The sequence below is a fragment of the Globicephala melas genome, chromosome 9 (genome assembly GCF_963455315.2).
Source record: "Globicephala melas chromosome 9, mGloMel1.2, whole genome shotgun sequence".
Lineage (NCBI taxonomy): Eukaryota > Metazoa > Chordata > Mammalia > Artiodactyla > Delphinidae > Globicephala > Globicephala melas.
In genome coordinates this window covers 92,088,873-92,107,700 of record NC_083322.1, presented here as the reverse complement: position 1 = coordinate 92,107,700, position 18,828 = coordinate 92,088,873, and the positions used below count along the sequence as shown (strand labels likewise).

At 41.9% G+C, this 18,828-nt stretch overlaps 1 protein-coding gene and 1 pseudogene across 2 annotated transcripts in view; both read right to left on the bottom strand.

Annotated features, from left to right (window-relative positions):
- The window catches only part of RALA (RAS like proto-oncogene A), a 75,631-nt gene extending 64,318 nt beyond the window's left edge, over positions 1-11,313 (bottom strand). For both annotated transcript variants that reach the window (XM_030871173.2, XM_030871174.2), the window contains exon 1: positions 11,058-11,313. The gene's annotated coding sequence lies outside the window, so the exon portion shown is untranslated. The remainder of the gene's footprint in view (positions 1-11,057) is intronic.
- Positions 11,314-13,621: 2,308 nt separating this feature from the next.
- Positions 13,622-17,711, bottom strand: LOC132597799 (translationally-controlled tumor protein pseudogene; annotated as a pseudogene).
- Positions 17,712-18,828: the final 1,117 nt, after the last annotated feature.

Here is an 18,828-nt window from a genome sequence, read left to right as displayed (position 1 = left end):
TACTCTTCATTGCAGTGCGCAGGCTTCTCATTGCGGTGGCTTCTCTTGTTGCAGAGCGTGGGCTCTAGGTACGCGGGCTTCAGTTGTGGCATGTGGGCTCAGTAGTTGTGGCTCCCAGGTTCTAGAGCGCAGGCTCAGTAGTTGTGCCACACGGGCTTAAGTTGCTCCACTGTATGTGGGATCTTCCCGGACCAGGGCTCGAACCCATGTCCCCTTCATTGGCAAGTGGATTCTTAACCACTGCGCCACCAGCGAAGCCCAACAAGTGTACTTTGAGCAATTTATAGTTTTAACAGCTTAAACTCATCAGACACACTAATGTAAAACAGGAATCTTGTTATGAATCAAAAGGAATGTTCACGTGGAAGTTCAAACAAAACGTCACATTTATAGTTTTTACAATAAAGAAAACATTCTTGGAATTGGACCTTGAAATAAAATATCTAAGAAGAAAAAAAGATATGCTAAGATGTACATAGGACAGCTTAGACAAAGTACTCTAGCAGATGGCAGAAGACAGAAATTGTACCCACTATGATAGCTATAATCAAAAAGAGGGACAATAACATACACTGGTGAGGGTGTGGAGAAACTGTAAACTGACCGTGGGGATGTAAAATGGCACAAGTACCTCAGAAAACAGTTTGGCAGTTAATCAAAATGTTAAACATGGAGTTATCATGTGACCTAGTAATTTCACTCCTAGATATATACCCAAGAGGAATGAAAACACATGTCCATGCAAAAACATGTACATCAACGTTTATGGCAGCATTATCCAATATAAGCCAAAAAGTAGAAACATCCAAATGTCCATCAACTGACGAAAGGATAAACAAAATGTGATATATCCACTGAATGGAACATTATTCAGCCATGAGAAGGAATGAAGAACTGACATATGCTAGAACATGGATGAACCTTGAAGCATTATGTTAAATGAAAGAAGCCAGAAACAGAAGACCACATATTGTATGATCTGTTTGTGGTATCCAGGAATGACCAGAATGGGCAAATCTCCACAGATGGGAAGTAGATTTATAGCTGTCTGGGGCTGGGGGGTGGAGGGAATCAGGAGTGATGGTTAATGAGCATGGGTTTCTTTTGGGGGTAATGAAAACGTTCTCAAACTAGATAGAGGTGATGGTTGCACAACTCTGCGACTATACTAAGAACCACTGAATTAATACACTTTAAAAGTAAATTTTATGGTATGTGAATTATATCTCAACAAATCTGTCATTTCAAAAAAAAATCCAGAGGGGCTTCCCTGGTGGTGCAGTGGTTGAGAGTCCGCCTGCCAATGCAGGGGACACGGGTTCGTGCCCCGGTCCGGGAAGATCCCACATGCCGCGGAGCGGCTGGGCCCATGAGCCATGGCCGCTGAGCCTGCGCGTCCGGAGCCTGTGCTCCGCAACGGGAGAGGCCACAACAGTGAGAGGCCCGCGTACGGCAAAAAAAAAAAAAAGAAAATCCAGCCTCCTCACCACCCCACAAATAAGCAAAGGACATAAAAAGACAACTCACAGAATAAAAAATATAAATGACTAATGAATCTACAAAAAGTTCAAATAGTTGCAACCAAAAAAACATAAACTTTAACAAAACAAAACACAAAAACGAGAATGGGTTAATGATCTGGGCCAAAGCAAGGACAAGAAGAGATAGGCAGAGCAAATGATCAAGTTTTATTTTATTCTGAGGGATCAAGAAAGCTACTAAAAGCCACAATCAGCAAATAAGAATCAATGAAGTAACAGACATAGAGAATTATCTTAGGTGTAGTGTACAGCCATATGAAATAGGGAGATCTTAGAGATTAAAAGGGTAGGGGGAAAGTTACCGATAATCCAAGCACTAAGAGACTATGGTTGGTGTCTAGAAACTTAAGACCTCGGGGGATAGGGATTTTCTGTCACAGACAAAATGTCTTAGGGATAAAGATGAAGGAAGACAAAACGTCCTCAGACTAAAAAGGGGTAGGAGAAGTAAGGCAAAAAAGAGGCAACAGAAAAGATCAGCCTCCTGCAAGCCCAGACATCAGGGTGGCAGCATGTAGCAGAGGGTGAGACCTGAGGATCTTCAAGGCAGGAGAGTCCCCAACTACCACCCGCCAAAGACTGAACTGTGGGCCAAGACCCAGTTAGAAAGAGGCAACACGGGGGCTTCCCTGGTGGCGCAGTGGTTAAGAGTCCGCCTGCCGATGCAGGGGACACGGGTTCGTGCCCCGGTCCGGGAGGATCTCACATGCCGCGGAGCGGCTGAGCCCGTGAGCCATGGCCGCTGAGCCTGCGCATCCGGAGCCTGTGCTCCGCAACGGGAGAGGCCGCGGCGGTGAGAGGCCCGCGTACCGCCAAAAAAAAAAAAAGGCAACATGGGTCCCAGGAAAAGTGGAGATGAACAACTGGCCACAGACCAAGAGTACTACCTGGTGAGTGAGAGTTCCTCAACCTAGAGACCTACCAGCATTCATGGGACAATGAAGAGGGACTATAGTTATAGACTGGGAGTTGTAGGACTTCTGAGGAGGAGCTCCTTGGCATAAGGGACAAGAAATTAATACATATCATACCACCCAGCACTCCTGGGAAAGGAAATATTTAGAATGAATGAGACAGAAAACGGGATGTGGACTAGGAATTTACAAAATGGACCTAGATAACCTTGAAATTATAAGAATCTACAGAAAATATGCTACTTGAACTTTCTGGGTGAATTAGATGGCAGTGAAATGAAAATACTCTGCAGAACATGGGAGACTGAGCACAGGTGAGTGTGTGTAATTGCCGTGTGGAGGGAATGTGTGCAGGATGCTGGGCTACAGGTGATTTCACACCAACATATACCACCAGCCAGAGGACTAAATCTTTATAAATGAATTCTGGAGAAAGAACTGCCTCAAGGCCAGATGGACCGAGGCCCTACAAACTTGTCTAGAACTATCCCATAACTGTGTACCACAGGCCACCCCATCGATAAACTCATCTAATTACAAGCCTGACTTGCTATGTGACCTACAGACACAAGGACTCAAGCCATGATCGCATCAATACAAGGTGAGCCTAATTCATCTGCAAAGCACAGAAACCACTTAAAGACTATGAAAGCCTAGAAGGAAATAGATTTTCATAGACCTATGGCTGCTTTAGCCTAGAGAAGAAATGGAGGTCACCCCGAGGCACCCACGTCTGGCTGAGTAAAGATTATAGTGAAGTTTGGGAGAGGCAGGAACAAAATTCAGGAATGGTTGTATGAACTGGGAAACTACAGATCAATACCCTATCTTGATTATCATTATATCAATACTTTGCTGCTGCCCACTAGGAAATTCAACCTTCCTGCCGCTTACCATATCTATCTCTTACAGAAATAGTGAAGGACTTCAGTCTTTTTTTTTTTTTTTTTGCGGTACGCGGGCCTCTCACCGTTGTGGCCTCTCCCGTTGCGGAGCACAGGCCCGGACGCGCAGGCTCAGCGGCCATGGCTCATGGGCCCAGCCGCTCCACGGCATGTGGGATCTTCCCGGACCGGGGCACGAACCCGTGTCCCCTGCATTGACAGGCAGACTCTCAACCACTGCGCCACCAGGGAAGCCCGGACTTCAGTCTTTGAAAGGTATTTCCCCAGTTAAATTAATATCTAGTACAATGTATATCCACAGAGAAGATAATACAATAAAACAATCAGCATCTCTATTAAAGATACTGTTATATTACTATTTAACATTGTTCTGGAGATAGTAATCCATGCAATTAGATAAGACAAACAGATGTAAAAACACTGGAAAAGAAGACGATAAAATCTCTATTTACAGGTGACATAACTGTATATCTGGGCCACAGAGAAGCAATGATAAAAGTACTGAAATAATAAAAGTACTTAAACAATAACAATAATTCAGCAAGGGGGACATCCCTGGTGGCGCAGTGGTTAAGAGTCCACCTACCAATGCAGGGGACATGGGTTTGAGCCCTGGTCCGGGAAGATCTCACATGCCGCAGGGCAACTAAGCCCATGCACCACAACTACTGAGCCTGCTCTCTAGAGCCCGCGAGCCACAACTACTGAGCTCATGCACCACAACTACTGAAGCCCGCATGCCTAGAGCTCTGCAACAAGAGAAGCCACCTCAGTGAGAAACTCGCACACTGCATGAAGAGTAGCCCCTGCTCAACACCACCACTAGAGAAAGCCCATGCACAGCAAAGAAGACTCAATGCAGCCAAAAATAAATAAATAAATAAATATTTTTTAAAAAACATGCAGAAATTAGCAATGTTCATATACATGAATAATCAGTTGGTGAATATAACTAATAAGAAAATTCTATTTATAATAGTAACAACAAAAGATAAAACACAAAATACATAGGAATAAACAAGAAATGTTCAAAACTTATATGAAGTAAATATAAACCATTCTGCAGAGACAAAGTAGATTTAAGAAAATGAAAAGACATCGCTTGTTCTAGATTAAGATGTTCTAACACCATCAAGAGATCAGTTCTAGGTTATACAGTAAGTTTAATGTGACCTCAATAAAAATAATAGTGAGCTTTCTAATGGACTTGGACAAACTGATGCTAGAGTTCATACGGAAAAATGAAACACGCAAGACTAGTACGGAAAACACTGAAGAACAGGAGCAATAATGGGGAACTAGCTCTACCAGATATTAAATCATATACAAAGTCTCTATGATTAGAACAGTGTAGTACTGGTACATGAATAGTCAGACCATCCAAAAGTATAAAACATACCCAACTACATATAGAAATCTAGTATATGATAAAGGGGGCCAAGATTTTTTTTTAATTGAATGGTATCAGGACAACTGGACAGCCACGTGGAAAACATAAAATTAGCCCCATTCACACCATATATAGAAATGTACTCCAAATGGATCAGAGGACTGAATGTGCTCTATATTATAAATGAAACTGTATTAGTACTAGAAGAAAGCATGGCTGAATTCCTCTATAACCTGTGGGAAGTGAAAGGCTCTCTATGACTAAAAATACAGATGCAATAAACTTAAGATTAATATACTTGACTACACAGAAACAAACTTTCGCAAGTCAAAAAAACACACACCACAATCAATGCCAAAAGATAACTGGGCAAAGTATTTGCAATATATATCAAAGTTAAATGACTAATATTCTTAAATATAAAGAACTTTTAAACTCTGAGAGGAAAAGACCAAAATTTATTTAGAAAGTGAGCAAATAACATGAACACTTTAAAAAATGTAAAAAATGGCCCTGAAACATATGAAAAAAATGTTCAATTCACTTGTGATAAGAGAAATACAAATTAAAACTAGGCTGAGATACAATTTCTCACCTATTAGATTAGCAGAAATTCAGCAGCTTGGCAACATGCTCTGCTGCTGAAGCTGCAGCACTCATACACCACTGGTGGGAATTCAAAATAGTACAGCCCCACAGGAAGAGAAATTTGGCAAATCTAACAAATCTTATATATACGTTTATCCTGAAGGTATACTTCCAACAATACAAAGAAACAAAGATTTGCATTACAACACCACTTGTAATTGAAAAATACTGGGTATTACTTAAGTGTCCAAATACAGGAGAAATGGTTGAATAAACCGTGGAGTACTATGTAGTTAAAAATTAAAGTTACTCAATTTGTGTATTACTTTTTTCAAATAGTTACTAAATTGTCAGTACATAAATACTTATTAAGTTGTTTGGACCTAAACTAATAAATTAAACCATCAGATGTTTCTCCTAACCTAGGGATGCTGTGAAAAAATTACTGATATAATAAGGATGTAATGAACTGAGAAAGTTTGGGAACTTCTGATAAAGTCCTGTGAAGACTTTTAAGAGGGCATGTATACCTGGAGATACGCGGTTACTACAGACTGTGGTCAACAAAATTTACAATAGGCTAATGAAGTAACTGTCCATAGTAGTAAGTGCTATCACAGATTTTATGGCAGCTCGCAAGGGGAGCAACTAGCTCAGTTTTTTTTTTTTAATTTATTTTATTTATTTATTTTTGGCTGCGTTGGGTCTTCGTTGCTGCACGCGGGCTTTCTCTAGCTGCAGCGAGCGGGGACTACTCTTCATTGGGGTGCACGGGCTTCTCATTGTAGAGGCTTCTCTTGTTGCGGAGCACGGGCTCTAGGCACATAGGCTCAGTAGTTGTGGCATGTGGGCTCAGTAGTTGTGGCTCACGGGCTCAGCAGTTGTGGCACACGGGCTCAGCAGTTGTGGCTCGGGGGCTCTAGACCGCAGGCTCAGTAGTTGTGGCACACAGGCTTAGCTGCTCCGCGGCATGTGGGATCTTCCTGGACCAGGGCTCGAACCCGTGTCCCCTGCACTGGCAGGCGGATTCTTAACCACTACACCACCAGGGAAACCCTAGCCCAGTCTTGAAAGTTGTTTTTTGTTGTTGTTGTTTTGTTTTGTTTTTTTGAAAGGATGGAGTTGAGAGAAAAAATCAAATCAAGATACAATTTTTGAAGAGTTATAAGCTAAAGTGAGTTCTGAAGGGCAAGTAGGGGTATATTAGGCTGGGGGAAGGAGGATTGGTTAAAAATCACAGGAAGAGGAAATGAGGGACTGAAAAAATGCTAGCATTCCAGAAGCCTGGATTGCTGGAACTGAAGACCCTGGAAAAAAAGAAATGAGGCTACAGAGTTAGGTAAGGAGCAGACCTTAAAAGTTTTTTTTATATATGAAATTAAGAATAAAAGGAATTTGGGGCTTCCCTGGTGGCGCAGTGGTTGAGAGTCCACCAGCCGATACAGGGGACACGGGTTCGTGCCCTGGTCTGGGAAGATCCCACATGCCGCAGAGCGGCTGGGCCCGTGAGCTATGGCCGCTGAGCCTGCGTGTCCGGAGCCTGTGCTCCGCAACGGGAGAGACCACAACAGTGAGAGGCCCGCGTACCGCAAAAAAAAAAATAAAATAAAATAAAATAAAAGGAATTTGGATTGTATTAATTAGCAAGAAGGAGCTGTGAAAGGGTTTTAAGCAGGGCAGTATCGTGAATACTCTAACCAAGTGTGGAAAAAAGATTGGGTGGGGGGGACCCAACCAGAGGCTAAAAAGCTGCTACAATAATCCAGAATAGATCTAGACAGGGCAGCTGAACTAAAGCGTCTGCAATTACTCAGTAGTGGGGCAACCTCATTTTCAATGGATTACTATGCTAGCTTCTCAACCGCAAAAGAAAGCAACAGATTCCGTGGCTTCGAAGACTACGGTCATGATCTTTGTGGAAACTGGGGATCTTTGCCCCACCTTCACAATGTGTCTGGGAGTAGAAGTCGTTTCATAATCTTGCTGTGTTTTATTCTCCAAGATGACATTGACAAACCCTGATATTTAGTTTCAATAAGTGAATTCTGCGATGAAATTAGATCCCAGACTTCAAGGAGATTATGTGTGTCAAGCGTTACGTCTGTCTACTGAACCTAATACAGGCCTCTAGCTGTGAGGGCCTCTAAGAATACTAACATGTTTTCTGGAAGCTTGCTTCTTGGCTTGTACAGAATGCCCTCTTGATGTCGAGGAATAAGTTTTCACCTTCAGGTATAATTAAATCAAAGATGCAAATTCTCTTCTAAAATTTACTCAAACATCTTTTAAGAACTCACAGAGCTTTAACTGAATTTTTTCTATATTGTAACCAAATCGTTATGAGTGCAATAGGGTAGTAAGAAAGGTGTTTTAGAGCTAAAAAACAAACAAACAGAAAAACACAAAGAATAACTGTTACTAATAGGGGCTGGAGAATAAGCTATTTTTAACTTGAGCTCTACACTTCTTTTTTAAACCAAGAGATGAACACATCCTTAGAATTAGGCCCATTGAAAAGGGCATTTTTTTTTTAAAAAAGTGCACAGCCTTGGGAAGAGTGAAGAGAATTCTACTGGCACCGAAGAGGAGTTAGACCCTTACAAGAATTCTGCCACCTTTAAGCCTCCATACTAAACCCAAAGAGAAAATAATATATGGTCTGAAATGGTAAAAACAGACCCATGTCTACAGCTCTGCTTTTTTTCCACTCTCCCACAACCTCTCCCCCATGTCCTTCAGTCCAAGAAGAACTAAAAAAACAAGATTGCAGGAAAAGTCACTACAAACAGGTCTCCAACAGTCCTCTCAAATAGGGACTATTCAGGTACTTGAAAGGTAAAAAGTAATAATCAAACACCAAAGTTGAGTTCCTTATACTCTACTCTCCCAGGACACTTATATGAACAATGCCCATCCATTTTTTCATCGTGGCACACGCAGAAGGTTATAACATGTGGAAGGAAGGTCATAAACAGAAGACTGGCTGCTATCTGAGGCCACCTGGCCAGGGTCACTGGTTACCCCAGGCCCCATGTGATGGCCAAGAGTACTGACGAGATCAGTATCTTTGCTTTCTTAAAGCTCAGCTCAATCAGAATCGAATTCTTTTCTCAGTCTTTTAGGATTAATTGCAATAGCCAATGTTCTCAGAAATTGTTACTTTAAAATCCAGACCCTATTACGTACTAGTGGCCCAGCTTCCAGCAAATAACTTCCCTTAGCCTTAGTAAAGTATGGAAAAACTACCTATTTTGCAGCAGTAGTGTGGAGATTAAAAATTATAAGCTCTTATCACAGTGCTTGGCAGGAAATCAATGTAGGAGGACTGTTATTACCAAGAGAGTTGTTGAAATAAGGGAAATCTGACCTCTGTATAGTGGTTACGTCACTGAGATAAGAAATTACAGGCTTTACTCTCCCTAGTGTCTAAAATTAAAACATTTTATAAAACAGTGAAAACCATGAACTGTCTCCCTACTTCCTCAAAATCATAATCTTTTTCCCCATTAATATTCACAGCCTCTTATTCCAGTATTTTAAAAGTGATTGTCTTCGCAACCCATGTACAAATGCATATTACACTGACACATACATACACAAGAAGTGATACTGGTACATTTATCTATGTTCTGTAGAAGCTGAGCTTGGAAAACCAGTGTAGGACCAGACATTCGGAGACGAAAGAAGATATCAGCACTTTTTTATTTGAACCTCACTACAGTGAAAATAACCCAACCATCTATAGACAAAAATTATCTCCCCACACAAATGGTAGACAAGTTTCTTTCCTGTAATTAGCCCCTTTTCCCTGAAAAAGAGTTGTATGAAGAATTAAATGCAAAGAAAGTGTTGTATGAAGAATTACTTCAAAATAATTGATACAGATGACTGCACACTCAGCAGACACACTGGAGAATAGCACCTGGATCTCTGGAAAAAAGTGTTAAAGTGGCTACTGGTAAATCGCGTCAAGGTCATAAGAGGATGTCAAAGGACTTCATGTACCCGTGGAAAAAAATGAGCCACTATAAGCAATTCTGCAATGTACCACGTTATCTCAACAGTGGTAACTCCCAATTTCCTCTATTTGATTAAGATAGGGTATGGTTATCAACTCCAAACACAAACTTCCTATCACCAGGAAATCTCTTCTTGATAACCCTGGGCAAAAAAGCTCAAGTAGTAAACATTTAACACTGGAATATAAGTTATTATAATGCCCAATCACAATACCCCAAATATAATTTTAATCTTTCAGGGGAGGATACTTTTGGAAGGATGGCAAAGGATTCTTCTTGATTTGTCCTTTGACCGTGCTACAGAAAGACAAAGCAAAATCTGCATCCAAACTGAAACAAAAACACAAACAAAAAAACCTTAGCCCTCCCACCCCCCCCCCAAATAAATGACTACTGGAAGGCAACTGTGAGATCACCTACACATTCATTCATTCACTGAAGAGCTGTGTGAATAACTTCTATGTTCTGGCCACATCGCATGGAAACACAGGGATGAGTAAGACATGGCTCCTGCCCTGAAGAAATTTGTAATCTAAAAATAATGTTTTCAGAGTCACAGGAGTCATTTTATAATAATATTGCATTAATAGAGACAGAAACATAAGCGAATAAGACATATTTAAATACATTAGTAAACATAAGCTAAAAGGAATACCTTTGGTGAAAACTGAGTTCACTAACGACATTTAGTATATACTTTTTGAAGCATGATTAAACTTGTAATTTACTTCCAGGACAAGAATTAACTCATGACACATATTTTATAATGATCTCCCGCCCTGTCCCCCTCCCCGCGGCCCCCAAACACAATTCGTAAATTAGGTGCTTTTCAGCTTGACAGGCAGGGCGTGGCCCTGTAGTTCTCATACAACCTCAATGACACTTGGATGAGCTCTCGCAAGTCTGGACATTCAGGTTTCCGAGAAAAGGCCAGTCAACTCCCTAATTCTCCCTAAACCTTGAAACAACACTGCCACCTCTCTGCGCCGTCACCCCCGCCCACTTACACACATATCCCTTGCCTAAAGCACACAAATCACATCTTCCACTTCTGGAAAACCTTCAGGAACGAACCACGGAAGAAACACCTCCCTCACTCAAAATATCCATATTCTCGTCCGCGTTTCAGAGGCTTGATTCCCGATTATTGGCTAAACCTGGGCAAGAGCCCAGGGCCGGCTATTCAGTTCAGTGCGGACCATCTAATGACTTCCACCTGAAACAGCTATTCCTTTAACTGGCACAAAACCCTAACCGAGACGCTTAAAAAGCAACTGCTCGCACACAGACAAGGAGTAAAAAAAAGGAAAGGAGGGGAGAGGGGCGGAGTGAGGCGCGGGGACTGCGGCGACCGGTCCCCCCAGGTTGCGGGCACCGCCCAGGCGGGGACCTCGGCGCGGCGGGACAGAGATGCGGGGTGACCTTCCGACGAGGCCAGCTCGACGGGGTGCCGGGGTCGGGAGACCTCGCCGCAACTGTCCGCTCTCGGGAGTGCACTCGCTCGCACAGCGGCGAACCCGGCGCCCCGGATTCCAGCCCGGGCTCGTCCCGCAGCTGGTTCCCGGGGAGCACGCAGGAGGTGCAATTTCGGCGTCCGGGCCCGGCGCCTGGGCCTCGGCCCGCCGCCGCCCAGACACACCCCCGCCGCCGCCCCGGCGGCCCCAGCCCCTCCCCGGGCAGCCCGGGCGGGCATAGCTCACCTGCACCGCAAGCCGGTTCACCGCCCCGCGGGCTCCGGAAGCCGCGGCTGAGCTGGCTCCAGCTGGAGAGTGCTCGGCCCTTGTCGTCCAGGAGGCTCCGCGCCGGGAGCGGCAGAAGGAGGAGTCCGACAGGAGGCGGTGGAGTCTGGGCGGCAGGAGGAGGCGGAGGAGGGCTCGGGGCGCCCCGCTCTCTGGAGATCCACCCTCCTGCTGGCCGCTCTGCAGCAGCAGCCGCAGATCACTTCCGGGGCGCTGGGAGCGGGGCGGAGTCTGAGGGGAAGCAACTTCCTGTCCGCGGGCTGAGAGGAGGATGTGTGGGCCGGGGCTGGAGAACAATGGCCGGAGGGAGCGGGCCTGCTGGTGTCCACCCTCCGCGCGCTGAGGGCGGGCTGCATTGCCTCTCGGGCGACCCCACCCCCGGTCTCTGCGCCCGGCGAGGTGAAGTCACCTCCCCGGGGCCCGGGAGGGGCCGCGGGCCTCGCAGAGTTTCCCGGATCTCGGCGCCGGCGCCACGACGTCCTTGTCTCTCTTCTGGGGACCAGGAGGGGGTTCTTGGGGAAGGAGGGGGAGAGCGGAAGCCGCCATCTTGCTTCCAGGGGGCGGCCTCTTCTCCCGGGGCGTCCTAGGCCACTCCGTCCTGTGGCCGGGATTTTCCCGAGTGGAACCGGCGACGTGGCTCGTCGCGGGCTGAATCTCTGGAGACGGGTCAGTCGCCTGCCCTGGCTGGAGGGTCTCGGTGGCCGCCCTGGGCCTCCTGTCTAACAGCTGATCCCGGGAGGACTCGCATCCGCGGATAGTCGGGGATCCTTTTCTGAGGATTCTCGAACCCACTACGACACAGTGGGTCTGATGTCTGGTGTGGCACTGAGATCATCCCGCGGCCCCATCCTGTGATTTGGGAGCCTAAATTGGAAGTAGTTCCACTAAATCGTTTGCTTTATTTAATCCTTCCATAGGTTCGAAATCGATCGTTAGACTAACATGAGTTAACAGCTCCCCTCTTAACTCTAGACATTTATTCCCTTATCCTCTTCCCTCCCCACCTCGCACCTGAGTAGCAACACTCATTGCTTGACACAGTCCATTCAAGGGATGCCCAGAGTAATGGAAGCAAATAATTACGGTTGGAAGTATGGCATATCAAGGTATACAGAGAAAGGAATGGATGAGTTTACTAAAACTGTCAGATTTTCAAGATAAACAGGGGTTTTACAGCACATCGAGATCCTGACAAAAAGGACATGAAACAAAGGAACAAATAAAGACTATTGAGAAGTCTGAGTAGTAATTACAGGACTTAAAAGTTCAAGGCTGGGCAGCTGAAAAAGATGAAGCTGAAGAAGCAGTCAGGAGTCAAACATGAACTGTCTTTCATGCCGTGGTGAGGCCATGAATAGAGGAATGACCCTGGACAGACTGACAATTTAAGCTGTTGGTGGAGGACAGGTTAGTTGAGGGGAGGGGCAGGGTAAGCAGAGAGCTTGCAGACAAGGAGCCATTACAGAAATCAAGAGAAAGGATAACCATAATGTGAGTGGCAGTGAGTATCCGAAGAAGATTGATTCCTAAAATGTTCAGGATGCCAAGTCAACTAGTTATGATGATAGATTCTTGGGAAGCAGGTGCTTGCTGGATAAAAGAATGGAAGTGACAATACTGATGTTCTGCTTTTGGGGGAGGGTAAAGGTGTATTTTACCAAATGAAATAAGGATTGGGATGGGGTTGGGGCAGAAAATGAGTGCCATTTTGGACCTGACGTGTTTTATGTACCGATGGTGGTGTCTAATGGCAGTTGCTGTGTGGGTCTACAGCTCTGGGTAGGATGGGATATGAAGTTACAAACACCACAGGCTTGTATTACCACACCCGAGCCAACTGCAGTCTCACTTTATTGAGCACAGATTCAAAGCCACTTCTCCTTTCTCCCTAATTTTTCTTGGGAAAAATGCTGAAATATTACATTGAAAAAAATCCCCATGTGGTGATATATGCATAATGGTCTTCTAAGGACTATATTTCTTCTAAGGGCCGTAAAGTTTAGGCTTACAAGAAACTGAATATGACAAAAGTATAACTAGTATAGCATCATAAAATCATTGTTACCTTAATTAAAATTTTTAAAATTTAATCATTGACAAGACAGGTTAGTTAAACTAGCCACAGATGGAGGATTGCGGATATACCTGTTGAATGGAGAGCTAGGAGGAGGATAGCTTTAAGAGTGAGCAAGGGGAACGCAATGAAAGACAACCTCAAGCTCGTTAGCCAGCCTGTCTCAGCTGATTCTTGTTTGTTCACAGCCATGCTAACCTAGCTTAAAGCAGTCAGAAATAGAATGGATCATTTTCGAGCAGAAGCTTCAGAAAGCCACATATAGCAAAAGCCCTATAAATAATAGGTACAGTGGCAAACCAAAGACTAATTATTAGTTGTTATTCTATATTCCTGTATAGCAGGATTTTTTGAACACAAAAAATGAGGAACTCTCACCTTTAGTTCTTAGATTATTCAAATACATTTATTCTCAATTTTCCTAGAATAAAATTACATTTAGGTGTATTGACCAACCATGTAATGGATAATATACTGAACTAGAAATGAGAGCAATGATCTTGAGTCCCAAAGTTCTTTTCACCATATGACCCAAGCAAAGTCATTTAACCTCTCTATGCCCTAGTTTCTTTGACTATAAAATAGAGATTATAATAACTTTCTACCAGCCTGCCTCTCAGAGATAAATAACAAATTAATGCTTTAAAAGCTCTTTGAGCTACTTGGATGAAAGGGCATAATTTTAAGTATATATTATTAATAATTAGCACTAGTATCCAGTAGAACTCATGAGCATTTCAAAATTTCCTGCCTGGGCACCTCAAAGAACATGAAAGGTTCTGGTTTAAAATATACTTAGATTTGGGAATTCACTGACAGTCCAGTGGTTAAAACGCACTTTCACTGCTATGGACCCAGGTTAGATCGCTTGTTGGGGCACTAAGATCCCACAAGCTGTGTGTTGTTGCCAAAAAAATTTTTTTAATGATAATAAATACACACACACACACACACTTAGGTTTCTTATTGACCTTATTGTTAATTATTATTTATAAACCAACCTTATGTACTAACATGGTATGAGTAAAAAGTAAGAGGAGAAGAGTTTTAGTAACTACAATTCTTATGTTTTCTGCTACTTATAGCTAATATATACATTGGGGAGACGTATGAGATAGGTATGCTTTTGTCAGAATCATGTTTTAGAATTAATGATTAGTCTACTACAGTCATTTAACTGGAATTTTGCATTAAAGCATTACTCACGTCCCCATAGAATAATAAGACTTAGCATGCAGTTACATGTTTGTCTGTAGCATGAAGGTGAGCATTCCTATAACTCTTCTGTCATTCTCATCATTGTTTAATCAGAAATACAAAATAAAATACATAGTCCTCTGAGGTTTTGTCCAGTGTCTATCCCTAAAGTAGATGAAATTTTGCCTCTTAGATTGGTTTCTTCAGTATTTCTCTTTTGAAAGGTGTATGCATATATAAACACATTTAAATATATTCATGGCTATATAATGTACACATTTATTTTTATATATGTGCTTATCATATACCAATTTATAAACATATCAGTGTACAAAAGCTACACATATAGTAGTAACTGGTAACAACAAAAGCCTCCTAGATGTATTGGGGGCCAGATGAGAAAGTAGTTGGTTATTAGCAATTTATCTCTAAACTACTTGAAATACATGTTTTATTACTAGTAGAGTTATAAGCATTGTCCGTAATACCCATGGTACATTAACATTTGTATTATTTGATTTTATTTTCACAACAACTTTATAAGACATGCATTGTTCAAAAAAATAGGTTCAGAGGGCTTAAAGACTTGCCTAAGGGCTGAAAAGTCTTGCTACAAATTGTCAAGTAGCAGAGTCAAACTCACATCTCTTATCCTGAGGCTCTCAAATTACTGTTCCTTCTAGTTCTTTATATGATGGTTACCAGCTTGATATGACAGTTATGCCAGAACATATTTATAATATGAGCATTTCTGGCTTATGATTGATTGCCTGTAGAATCTGTAAAATTCAGCCAAACTTAAGTTTTTAAAACTTAAACTGCTGTTCTTATGTTTATGGCTGTGTCTATCGCCTTGAAGACAGGCACTTACTTTTATTCATGTTCATGGTGTCAGGCATTAGTACTCAAAATATTTTAGGGATGAAAATAAAAAGTATATTGTGATGATTAGTTGAATACTTTAAGGGGGAAAAAAATCACCTTGGAAACTTTTAGGTGTGTGAATATGTGTGTGTGTGTGGCCATTTTCTGCACATCCAGGTAAAGATAATTTGTTTTGTTTTGTTTTATAATTGAAATCAGTGAGACCATTGCCTCCATTTCCTGCTTCATTTTATTGCCATCAGGCCTAAAGCGGTAGGTTTACATAGGTGCTGTAAGTGACAGTCACTTGTATGATACCATTCCTAATGTTTCTGTTTGGACTTAAATATTCTAGATGGCCCTTTTGTTGTGGCCACTGTAGTGAGAACGTGTAAAGAATGGAGTTCTGACATTTAGGCTTTACAATCCTGCCCTTCATGTCCACTCTTGTGAACCACATATTTCCATACTTTTTCTGTTGGGATTAAAGGATAAGACTACTAGATCAATGGTTCCCAAGTATTGCTGCTCACCAGAATTTGTACAGACAGTCCCTGACTTTACGATGGTATGAAAGCAATACTCGTTCAGTGGAAACCATGCTTCGAGTTTTGAATTTTGAACTTTTCCTGGGCTAGCCATATGGGCACGATTCTCCCTCTCTCTCTTTCTCTCTCTCTCTTTTTTTTTTTTGAGTTTAAATGCATTTTATTTTTAGACAACCTACATGACACGTTTTTTTTTTTTCCTCAAAAACAATCCCTCCGCTCCAAACAAATCAACATCAAAACGAAGAACTCCAGATGACATCAGTCCCATTCATCTAAGTCCTGGTGTTGTGTGGATGAAAAGCAGCAGCCAGCCAGTTATGGCGAGCAGGTGATAGATCCAAACAGCCAAATTTGTTAACATTTTTCCATTTCTAGGCCATCCTTAAAGAAAATTATATATGGGGTCACACCATCCTCACGGTAATCCAGCAGAGCAACCATGCCATCTGGATTCATGTTTTCACCAATAAAGAACTGATAGTTTTTGAAATTAGCAAGGATATTCTTGATTCGTTCTGCAGCCCCTGTCATAAAAGGTTTTCCTCTTTCTGGTCTCTGTTCTTCAAGCTTCCCTTTGATTGACTTCATGTAATCTTTGATGTACTTCTTGTAGGCTTCTTTTGTGAAGCTGGTTTCCTGCAAGTGATGGTTCATGACAATATCCACACCAGTGATTACTGTGCTTTCGGTACCTTCGCCCTCGGGGCCTTCAGCGGAGACATTTCCACCAATGAGCTAGTCATCAATGTTACCCCCTGTCCTACTGACCATCTTCCCCTCCACCTCCAGACACAGCCCGTCCGCGACCTCCCGGATCTTGTAGATGTCAGAGAACATCTCATCATGGCTGATGAGATCCCGGTAGATGATCATGATGGCGACTGGAGGGAGACAACGGTGGCACTAGCTTAGGAGCATGGAGCTCAGAGCGAGCGCGGTGCAGCCGGAGCGGCGCTCGGGGGAGGGGGGAGCGGGCGGAAAAGGCCGACTCTGCCGCTCCCCAACCTCATATAGAGGGCACCTCTCTTTCTCTCTTGATGAAATGCCAGCTCCCAGTCCAATACACTTCCAACCACGCTGCACCCAGACAACCATTCACTTGTGCATTTGTAGAACAGTATTCACTAAATTACATGAGATAGTCAGTACTTTATTACAAAGCAGTTTTTTGTGTTAGATGATTTTGTCCATCTGTAGGCTAGTGTAAGTGTTCTGAGCACATTTAAAGTAGGCTTGGCTCGGCTGTGATGTTCAGTAGATTAGGTGTATTAAATGCATTTTTGACTTACAATATTTTCAATTTATGATGGATTTATTGAGACATAACCCCATCATAAGTTGAGGAAGATGTGTAAAGCTTTAAAGGAAATTCAGATTCTTGAGTCCCACTCTAAACAAAGTCAATTAGAAAGTCTTGGGTGAAGCCTTATATGTATATAAATTGAAAAATATAACAAATATAAAGAGTTATATTTGTAGCTATAACACCCTCCTTCAAATTCTGATCATCAGTTAGGTTTGGGAGGTTCTGGTTTCAGTAACTTATCCAATGCCACACAGAACCCTAAATGGAGCCAGAAATGAACTCAAATCTTATAAGTCCAAGTTAAATGCTTTTCACTGGACTTTTGCTGTTCTTTTACTGATTACATATGATGGGGTAGGATGGAAAAGTGGAGAAAAAACAGCAATTTCAATTAAAACTTTTTACCATGTTCTGTTACATGGTTTTAAGAATAAAAAAGCTAATATCTTAGTGAACTTAGAATAATATCTGGCACATGGCAAGTACATGTAAGTGATAAATGTTAAATGAATAGGTTAAATGTTAAGTGAATGCTGTTGTCTAATTACAGCGTTCACTTTGCCCAGGGTTAAAGTGAAATTGAATTAGATATAAACATTTTCTATGTAGAAAAAAAACTGTATGTAAATAACAGTGGCATCCTCAGTATTTTTTTTTTTTTTTTTTTTTGTCTTGGAAACCCTGAATTTGTATAGCTGAAAATATTTCTATGTTGTTTCTTTTCATCTTTTTGACATTAAGAGAAGTGTTAATAATATACTTATTAAATGAAGTTTTGGATTTGCAGCTGTGTAGTATTCTTATATTATTTTATTTAAGATATAGTTAAGGTGCATGGGATAATGTATTTTACATTGTCCTTCTATCACTGAACTAGCTCCAAAATTGATTTTTACTGCTATGAAATCAAGTATTCATTTTTCAGAAGCCATTGTCTGCCTGGATTGATCATCCAAATGAAATATTTCCCTTGAATGAGGTAATAGATATGCTTGGTTCTATCTAATTTCCTTACCTCTCTACAGGTTTCTTCAGAGTCTTTCAACCTTGAATAAGTTTTTATACTTATTAACTATAAATAAAATTGTACATTTTCATCACCAGTAAATGAAGAAGCCACTTTGATATTTTAAAGGGCTGTTTGATACATTTTGATAAAGTCTGTGAAAATATGCCTTTGGTCAGAATCTATCATTGTGAAAATTGATATCCATTTCAGTTTTGTTCATTTTATAAGTTGTATTATTTTTCAGAGGAATCACCACATACCCAGCATCGATTTCTAGTGGCTCCTGATTTTTGCGTGTGTGTGTACACATACACAGAATACCTTCATACCTTCATGTAGAATACAAATTTAGTCTTTAATATACTTCATTAAAATGAATTACTCTATCATAAATGAATTGATTTGTCCTGGAAAAGTGTAGAGGTAGGGATAGACTAGAACAGAAGGTATTTATAAAGTCAGGAGGACTCTGGTAGGTAGCAAGGATTAGACCAGAAAGTACCAGATCTGAGAAACCAGAAGGAAGAATTAGATGCCATCAGTAGGGAAGCAGCTGACTATTTGAGTCCAGAGTCAGTCAAGGAAAGGGAATTAAATTAGCATTTATTAAATATTTACTATATTTCAAATGTCTCAAGCACCTTACAAAAGAAGGAATGTCTGGCTAGGTCCCATAAATCTAGATGTTTTGAGTCTTGGGGAGTTAGAGAAAATAGTATTAATAAGTAATT